The sequence below is a fragment of the Rhineura floridana genome, chromosome 9 (genome assembly GCF_030035675.1).
Source record: "Rhineura floridana isolate rRhiFlo1 chromosome 9, rRhiFlo1.hap2, whole genome shotgun sequence".
Taxonomy (NCBI): Eukaryota; Metazoa; Chordata; class Lepidosauria; order Squamata; family Rhineuridae; genus Rhineura; species Rhineura floridana.
Window position 1 is genome coordinate 4,781,186 of NC_084488.1, and position 10,065 is coordinate 4,791,250.

The following is a 10,065-nucleotide window of genomic DNA, read 5'->3' on the forward strand; positions in this document are numbered from 1 at the left end:
CCAGCATAGTCCTACATGAACTAAGAGTCAGCTAATTCAGCCAGAGATCTACTTATGCTAAACTCCGCTCATCCCAACAGATCTTGTGTTTCAATTGCTTGCTCCCTACCTTGCTGAAGCTAAACTAATCTTGGTATTGTCAGTGCCTGGATAGGTGGCCACCTGGGAACGACATATATGTTGCGGCCCAGGGGTGAAATAAGACACAGACACAATATATATTTGGGTTAAATAACGGGCCACTTTATTAACCAAATTCACATTGCATAACGAACCTACAGAGGGGAACATAAGTGCAGGATTCTCCTGGTGAGTCAGGCAAAGCCTGCTTGCAGCTATTGGGGTGATTCAACCCCTGCCAGGCAAGGGGCTGCCAATCTGCCAACCCCTTGCCCTGACCACACCCATAGGGTGTGTAGAAAGGCCAACCTGCGTCACCACCTGCCCCCGGTGCCCTGAAACTCCGAGTGGATGAGACATGTTGGCCCCAAAGGCGACCTGTATCCTGCCCTTCGGCCGTATAACCCAGAGCTGCAGGCCTCCGGAACCGCCAATCACCTCCAAAGATGCTTAAAGGTGTCACCTAGCTGCCCTTCACCTTTACACTTTCCCGCACTTCCTTGCCATAAAGCGACCAATTAAGATATTAAGATCAAACAGCCAAATCAACCTAATAACCAGAAATGCACCCGTGCTAACCCTGAGCACCCTCACTGCTAACCACAGTATGGAGTAGGCAAAAGAAACCCGCCGGCTAAAGCGCAGGCAAGCCAAAAATTCTTAGTCGGCCCCGAAGGGACCAAATTAATCACACTGCAGCAGGGGGAGGGTAGGGCGGGTGCCGAAGAAGAAGAGGAGGGTGAGGGGCCGGCGCGAGCTTAAATAGGCTCGGCCGCTCATCGCCCGCGGCGCGCCTTGATGACGTCATGCCAGTCCTGGCACGCCTGCCCTTCCTCTAAATGGCAGCTAGGGCTTCACCCCAGACCGCAAATCTCGCCCCGCAGCCGTTAAGTACCGTGCGGAGCGGGGAATTGTGGCCCAGGGGTGAAATAAGACACAGTGCTCCATCTTTAACCTTTACATTCAGGGGATAGAAGTGAATCTGTGGGAATGAAGTTTTATTCTCCAACGATGATGGATGGTCACCATTTTTTGACACTACCTCTCATTGTGCACATGTGCAACTGTGCTGAATTTGAAATCCCTTTAAAGGTCAACACCAACACCTTGAATTGGGCCCGGTAAACAACTGGTAGCCAGTGTAGATCTATTAACACCGGAGTGATATGATCGTGGCGACGGCTGTTCTTAATCAAATGTGCCGCCGCATTCTGTATCAGTTGCAATTTCTGGACCATTTTCAAGGGTAACCCCACGTAGAGCGCATTACAGTAGTCTAAGCGGGAGAAGACCAGGGCATGTATCACCCGTGGGAGCAGATGGGCAGGAAGGTAGGGTTGCAGCCTCCTTATCAGATGTAATTGATACCAAGCTGCCCGGCTCACTGCCAAGACCTGAGCCTCCATGGACAGCTGGGAGTCAAGAATGACCCCGAGGCTGCGGACCTGGTCTTTTAAGGGTAATCCTACCCCATTGAACACCAGGTCTATATCCCCCAACCTGCCCCTATCTCCCACGAGCAACACCTCGGTCTGTCGGGATTTAGTTTCAACCTATTCCTTCCCATCCATTCACTTACGGATTCCAGGCACTTGGACATGGTATCCACAGCCAACTCTGGTGAGGACTTAAATGAGAGATAGAGCTGAGTGTCATCCGCATATTGGTGGCACCGCAGCCCAAATCTCCTGATGATGGCCCCCAGAGGCTTTACATAGATGTTGAATAGCATGGGGGAGAGGATAGAACCCTGTGACACTCCACAATTGAGAGGCCAAGGGTCTGAGACCTCATTCCCCAATACCACCCGTTGGCATCTGTCTGAGAGATAGGAATGGAGCCACCGTAAAACAGTACCCCCTATTCCTAATCCTTCCAGGCAATCTAACAGGATACCATGGTCGACGGTATCGAAGGCCGCTGAGAGATCCAGGAGGACGAGGAAGGTATATTCTCCCCTATCCAACGCCCTCCTCATATCATCCACCAGGGCGACCAAGGCTGTTTCAGTTCCATGTCCAGTCCTGAAGCCCGATTGGAATGGATCTAGATAATCCGCTTCATCCAAGTGTGTCTGTAACTGTTTGGCCACCACTCGCTCAATCACCTTGCCCAGAAATGGTAAATTAGAGACTGGGCGGAAGTTATTCAAATCTTGGGGATCCAAGGAGGGCTTTTTTAAGATGGGCTTTATCACTGCCTCCTTGAAGGCTAATGGCATTGTACCCTCTACTATTGCCTTGATCCCTTCGCTCAGTCTCTCTTTGGAGCTCATAATGAGCCATGAAGGGCAAGGATCAAGCAGACAGGTGGTTGGCTTCACAGTAAAGAGCACCTGCCCCTGGTGCCCTGAAACTCCGAGTGGATGAGACATGTTGGCCCCAAAGGCGACCCGTATCCTGCCCTCGGGCCGTATAACCTGGAGCTGCAGGCCTCCGGAACCGCCAATCACCTCCAAAGATGCCTAAAGGTGTCACCTAGCTGCCCTTCACCTTTACACTTTCCCGCACTTCCTTGCCACCAAAGAGGGGACAAACCTCTGTTTAGTCCCCACTTACCCCACCTCCAAACAACAACTCACGCAGACCCCTCTGCAGACCCCTAGAAGGATGTCATTACCCATATATGTCATATGGACTCCATCTGACCTATATAGCTCTATCCTACTGCGTCTTATCTCTGGATGGTGAACCTGAACTAACATTTGCAGGAAGGGATTCTGAGGAACTGAGACAAATAGTGGTAACGAGAGAGGAAGTTCTAAGCTTAATGGACAATATAAAAACTGACAAATCACTGGGCCCGGATGGCATCCACCCGAGAGTTCTCAAAGAACTCAAAGGTGAAATTGCTGATCTGCTAACTAAAATATGTAACTTGTCCCTTGGGTCCTCCTCCGTGCCTGAGGACTGGAAAGTGGCAAATGTAACGCCAATCTTCAAAAAGGGATCCAGAGGGGATCCCGGAAATTACAGGCCAGTTAGCTTAACTTCTGTCCCTGGAAAACTGGTAGAAAGTATGATTAAAGCTAGATTAACTAAGCACATAGAAGAACAAGCCTTGCTGAAGCAGAGCCAGCATGGCTTCTGCAAGGGAAAGTCCTGTCTCAGTAACCTATTAGAATTCTTTGAGAGTGTCAACAAGCATATAGATAGAGGTGATCCAGTGGACATAGTGTACTTAGACTTTCAAAAAGCGTTTGACAAGGTACCTCACCAAAGGCTTCTGAGGAAGCTTAGCAGTCATGGAATAAGAGGAGAGGTCCTCTTGTGGATAAGGAATTGGTTAAGAAGCAGAAAGCAGAGAGTAGGAATAAACGGACAGTTCTCCCAATGGAGGGCTGTAGAAAGTGGAGTCCCTCAAGGATCGGTATTGGGACCTGTACTTTTCAACTTGTTCATTAATGACCTAGAATTAGGAGTGAGCAGTGAAGTGGCCAAGTTTGCTGACGACACTAAATTGTTCAGGGTTGTTAAAACAAAAAGGGATTGCGAAGAGCTCCAAAAAGACCTCTCCAAACTGAGTGAATGGGCGGAAAAATGGCAAATGCAATTCAATATAAACAAGTGTAAAATTATGCATATTGGAGCAAAAAATCTTAATTTCACATATACGCTCATGGGGTCTGAACTGGCGGTGACCGACCAGGAGAGAGACCTCGGGGTTGTAGTGGACAGCACGATGAAAATGTCGACCCAGTGTGCGGCAGCTGTGAAAAAGGCAAATTCCATGCTAGCGATAATTAGGAAAGGTATTGAAAATAAAACAGCCGATATCATAATGCCGTTGTATAAATCTATGGTGCGGCCGCATTTGGAATACTGTGTACAGTTCTGGTCGCCTCATCTCAAAAAGGATATTATAGAGTTGGAAAAGGTTCAGAAGAGGGCAACCAGAATGATCAAGGGGATGGAGCGACTCCCTTACGAGGAAAGGTTGCAGCATTTGGGGCTTTTTAGTTTAGAGAAAAGGCGGGTCAGAGGAGACATGATAGAAGTGTATAAAATTATGCATGGCATTGAGAAAGTGGATAGAGAAAAGTTCTTCTCCCTCTCTCATAATACTAGAACTCGTGGACATTCAAAGAAGCTGAATGTTGGAAGATTCAGGACAGACAAAAGGAAGTACTTCTTTACTCAGCGCATAGTTAAACTATGGAATTTGCTCCCACAAGATGCAGTAATGGCCACCAGCTTGGATGGCTTTAAAAGAAGATTAGACAAATTCATGGAGGACAGGGCTATCAATGGCTACTAGCCATGATGGCTGTGCTCTGCCACCCTAGTCAGAGGCAGCATGCTTCTGAAAACCAGTTGCCGGAAGCCTCAGGAGGGGAGAGTGTTCTTGGCCACTGTGAGAACAGGATGCTGGACTAGATGGGCCACTGGCCTGATCCAGCAGGCTCTTCTTATGTTCTTATGTTCTTAACCGACCCACCAGAGCCCAAAAGAGCCAGGGTCCTATTTATGCCCCTAGGGTCACCCTCGCAATTCCAATGCCTACGGGGTAAAACATCAGACCACACCAAGCACACTCCCGGCCAGCGTCCTTCGATGGCCCGGAAGTCAGCACATGCCTGCTTGATAAGAGCCCTGTCTTTCAGCATACCCAGGTCATTACCGCCCAGGTGAATAACCAAAAACTGTGGAACATGACGAACCACTGCCGACTGGGAAAGCGTAGGAAGGAGCCCATCCCAGCGCATCCCTCGGTAGCCCAACCACTGTACTGTGGCCCACTGGCTAAGCCCCAGCTGTGTGCCAACACGTGGGAGTATGTCTGACCAAAGCAGACGTACCCAAGGCCGACTGCGCCTTATTAACTGCATGCCATGCATGCCTGCCAAACTGAGGGCCATGCCCTTTCGTTGCAACTGAGGGCCATGCCCTTAAGTAATCGAGACCATCGTTCTCTCTTGAACTGCATGTCTGCACATGCCTGCCAAACTGAGGCCATGGCCTTCCGTTGCCTCGCCAACTGCATGACCACACATGCCTGCCAAACTGAGGGCCATGCCCTTTCGTTGCAACTGAGGGCCATGCCCTTTAGTAACCGAGGCCATCGTTGCCTCCTGAACTGCATGTCTGCACATGCCTGCCAAACTGAGGGCCATGCCCTTCCGTTGCCTCGCCAACTGCATGTCCGCACATGCCTGCCAAACTGAGGGCCATGCCCTTCCGTTGCCTCGCCAACTGCATGTCCGCACATGCCTGCCAAACTGAGGGCCATGCCCTTCCGTTGCCTCGCCAACTGCATGTCCGCACATACCTGCCAAACTGAGGGCCATGCCCTTAGGTAACTGAGGCCATCGTTGCGTCCTGAACTGCATGTCCGCACATGCCTGCCAAACTGAGGACCATGCCCTTAGGTAACCGAGGCCATCGTTGCGTCCTGAACTGCATGTCCGCACATGCCTGCCAAACTGAGGACCATGCTCTTAGGTAACCGAGGCCATCGTTGCGTCCTGAACTACATGTCCGCACATGCCTGCCAAACTGAGGGCCATGCCCTTCCGTTGCCTTGCCAACTGCATGTCCGCACATGCCTGCCAAACTGAGGGCTATGCCCTTCCATTGCCTCGCCAACTGCATGTCCGCACATGCCTGCCAAACTGAGGACCATGCCCTTAGGTAACCGAGGCCATTGTTGCGTCCTGAACTACATGTCTGCACATGCCTGCCAAACTGAGGGCCATGCCCTTCCGTTGCCTCGCCAACTGCATGTCCGCACATGCCTGCCAAACTGAGGGCCATGCCCTTCCGTTGCCTCCTGAACTGCATGTCCGCACATGCCTGCCAAACTGAGGGTTATGCTCTTTCGTTGCCTCGCCAACTGCATGTCCGCACATGCCTGCCAAACTGAGGACCATGCCCTTAGGTAACCGAGGCCATCGTTGCGTCCCGAACTGCATGTCTGCACATGCCCGCCACCTGAGGGCCTTGCCTCAAATACTGAGTTGGGAATGACCACCACATGCGGAGATGTCTGCACTGAACCAAGCTGGGACAAAGTGGGTAGGAGCCCGTCCCAAAGTATTCCTCGCCAGCCAAGCCACCACACTGCAGCCCACTGACTGAGGGCTAACTGTAAGCCCAGGATAGGGTGCGCAGCTGCTCCATCCCTGTCCAGCAACATTGCCGGTCCATTAATGTTGTACAGGTACAACTCCCTTCCATGGAGAGATCTGATTGCTGGAGGGCCCATTGAGACAAATCTCCCTTGGATCCGGCCACCACCTCACCTATCCTAAAAGCTCCAAAAACCAGCATAAGGGCTGCCGCCTGGAATAGTCTGGCTTCATAGCTTGAAGAGCATACTGTTTTTCACTGGCCCACCATACTCAATAAAATGTCCCGTGAGAAAGGGCAACGGGGATCGAGGGTGTCACGGTGTTCTCTAGCCCACCCAGCTAACATACGGCAGACTCTGAAGTTCCTGGAATAAGTGGGAAAATCATCAGCCTTTACCTCGAAGTGCTTGGACTGAGAGGCCCAGTCTCCAGCCATTCACTAGGCAATCCCAGCAAGTGACTCACCGAATAGGCCACTCTGGCGCATAGCCCTTGCCGGCCCAGAAGTCCTGGGGAAACCCCCTCCTGCATTCTGATAGCTATTGAGCATGCTGGGGCGACAGACCGGCTTATGGCCATCTTTGACTCCGCTCCCTAATCTCCCAATGTGCGGTTGCACAGCACAGCTGAACCGCTCCACCTGAGTCCATGACAGCACCTCAATAAAACAGTGTCAATACTCTACCTTACCATGCCCCAAAAGAAAACATTAAAATCTGGGCACTAGAGAACAAAGGAACAGACAAGGGCCATAGCCCTACCGTTCCGAAATCACAGACCTGTCCCATGACCATGTTATCCCACTAAAATGGACAGGAGAGTTCCCAAGCTTCACTGCCTATAAGTCCAAGCCTGCAGCCAGCACAAAACCCCTGATGCATCCACGGACTTCCAGTTCTACCTCCCAGCCCTACCTAGAGATGCTATGGACCTTCAGCCTGCAGTTCAGAGGCTCTAGCCCTGAGCTATGTCCAGAGCTTGGAAAAGTTACTTTTTTGAACTACAACTCCCATCAGCCCAATCCAGTGGCCATGTTGGATGGGACTGATGGGAGTTGTAGTTCAAAAAAGTAACTTTTCCAAGCTCTGGCTATGTCACGTAATTCTACAGCAAGTTAGTTAGTTCTTCCCCAGGAGTGTGGGAAAACTAGACCAAATGATTTGGGCCAGAATAGAAAATGTAACCTGCAGTTTGGCTCTAATTTCTTGATCAATATTTGATCACAACAAGCATTAAATTATTATACAGCCACAAACCTGAACCTGTAGTAAGGCTGTGAAAGCCCTGCTATGACCTCATAAACCACCGGAAAAGACCTCTAATACCTGGAGGGCAGACAAGAAACACTTTCTTGGCCCAACTGGCATGAAGCCCTTACTGACATGAGTATGATTGGTGGTGAATTAGGTGGTATGCCCAGGAAGGTTAACACCGGGCAGGATGGTCCATTGACACAGCCATTAAGATGAACCAGTTACATAGCCATTCCATAATCTGTGACATCAGGTGTTAACATACATCCAAATTTTTTACCCTCTCGTCCCGACAGCCCCTTCAAGGAAGGAGCTGAAGCACTCCGTGTGAGAATAGAGCAGCCCATATGTAATGCTCTACCTCATAGAATTGACTGAAAAGGCAAAAACCCAGCAGCTATAAATCCCCTTGTATCCCCACAGTAGATGAAAAAACAGATTAGATGTCATACTTTCCCATAGGCACTGCATTAACTAACTGGTAGGAAGCCATTACTGATTGCCATTGCGTCTATGCCCAAGACAAATTTAAGAGTGCAGGCCCTTAAGGCAAGCCCTGAGACTACAATATGGGATCCAGAAACTGAAAGAAAACCCCATAACAAAACAAACCTCCCCAGAAACTGGGCAGTCTGCAAGCAAGGTCCCAGTGCCTCGAGCTTAACAGGGGAGGAACGCTTTCCTTGAGCAGCTACTGCTGGGTGCTTCTCCTCACCGCTGTGAGAGCCACTGGCCTCATATTTCCCTGTTTCACATAAAGAAAGGAAATAATTTATGAGTAAGCACACTTTCCCAGCCACCATTTTAGTGCAGCTAACCCAGTTCCCCAAAGCACAGATACTGGAGATATGGCGCTGCCACCCATATTTGGCCGACTGCAGCGGCCTCCCCCTTGTAGGCTTCCAAACACCTATCATAATAGATGTCCAAAATGCAAAATTAACATCCTATATCCCTTTCTAGTAAATGATATCATAAATCCAAGAGCAGCAGATGCCGAGGATGTGTTGCTGTCACCAATATGTGGCTGCACTATAGCAGGTTTTCCAACACAACACATAGATGAGCCAATGCAACAGTTGCACACTATATGTAATTCCAGGTAATGATATCAGAAGTCCTAACTAAAATGTAATTTCAGGTAATGATGTTTCGTTGTTGGTGCCACAATCCTCAGTAAAGGGGGGAAGAGTCTGCCTGGACCTTAAAAGGCAGCCCTATGTCAATAAGAGTCTAAGATCCTGTAATATGAGGGATCTCTATTAGGCAAATCGGGCTTTCCTCTTTATTCCTATTCCCCAATCAATATGATTACCATCTGCTAAACTTTCCATTCCTAACTAAATTCAGGTAAATGCCTCTTCTGTCTCAGAGTGAACAAATAGCCTGAAATTAACACTTGGAATGCAAAAGGACCGCTCACTTAAGATAGAGCGAGTTAGACATTTTCTAGCAAACTGTTATCTCCGCCCTTATGATCATATAACTATGAAAGGCCCAAAGGCTAAAAAGGCTCACTAGGCTCCACCAATATACTAGTATGTAGTATAATAATCTTATAATTAAGTACTTCAAACCTCCTACATGCCCGGGCCTAGCAAGAAGTTGTACCTATGTCTGGGCCTAGCAAGAAGTCATAAGCCTCACGAAAGGGCTCTGCCATCACATCATGCATCCACCCTGTAATAATATAATAAAGAACCAACCTGTGTATATCATCACCTGTTGGGGGGGGAGTGCTCAGAGGGAACTTAAACTAGAAGGATTAGATATAATTTTGTTTGTTCGTCCCTTTTATTCTGATTTATTTTTAATTTCCCTTTATGTGCATGAGTCTGTCTTTAACCAGTGTATTAGCATGACTATATTTAATTTTGTTTGTATATCCAGTATAGTCTCATTTATTTTTAAACTTCCTTTTAGTATGCTGTGTGTCTTTCTTTTAACCAGCAGCAGCACTAACGTCGCGCTGCTCAATAAAAAGCCTCAATCAACCCCTCCACAACTGCTAGGTGGGTGGGGTATTGGACGTGCCGCTGCTAGGCCCCACTACGAGGCCCACTGGTCAGGTCCCTTTACGAGGCCTGCCCCAGTCGCAGCCACGCCGCAGTGCTACCACCCACAGCTGTTGGGGCTCCCAAAACCCCCTTTGGGGGTAACCAATTAGGCCTAATAGGGCCAACCAACGCTGACCGTCCTGCAGCTTTCTCTGCTATGTCCCTCGTCATCCTCTCGTCGCTCGCCGAAGAAGAAGAGGAGGGTGAGGGGCCGGCGTGAGCTTAAATAGGCTCGGCCGCTCGTCGCCCACAGCGCGCCTTGATGATGTCATGCCAGTCCTGGCGCGCCTGTCCTTCCTCTAAATGGCAGCTAGGGCTTCAACCCCAGGCCGCAAATCTTGCCCCGCAGCTGGTAAGTACCGTGTGGAGCGGGGAGCTCTCTTGGGTTCCATGAAAAAAGAAATATGGGATATAAATGCATTTTTTAAAAAAAATCTTGTTTTTTTTTTAAAAAAGCAGAACCATAGTAAAAGTGGAGTACAATTATTATTATAGAAAGCCTATAATTTTCTCGCCCAGTTGCTCCTGAAAGATACTAAGGGAAATTGTAAAATATACTATACAC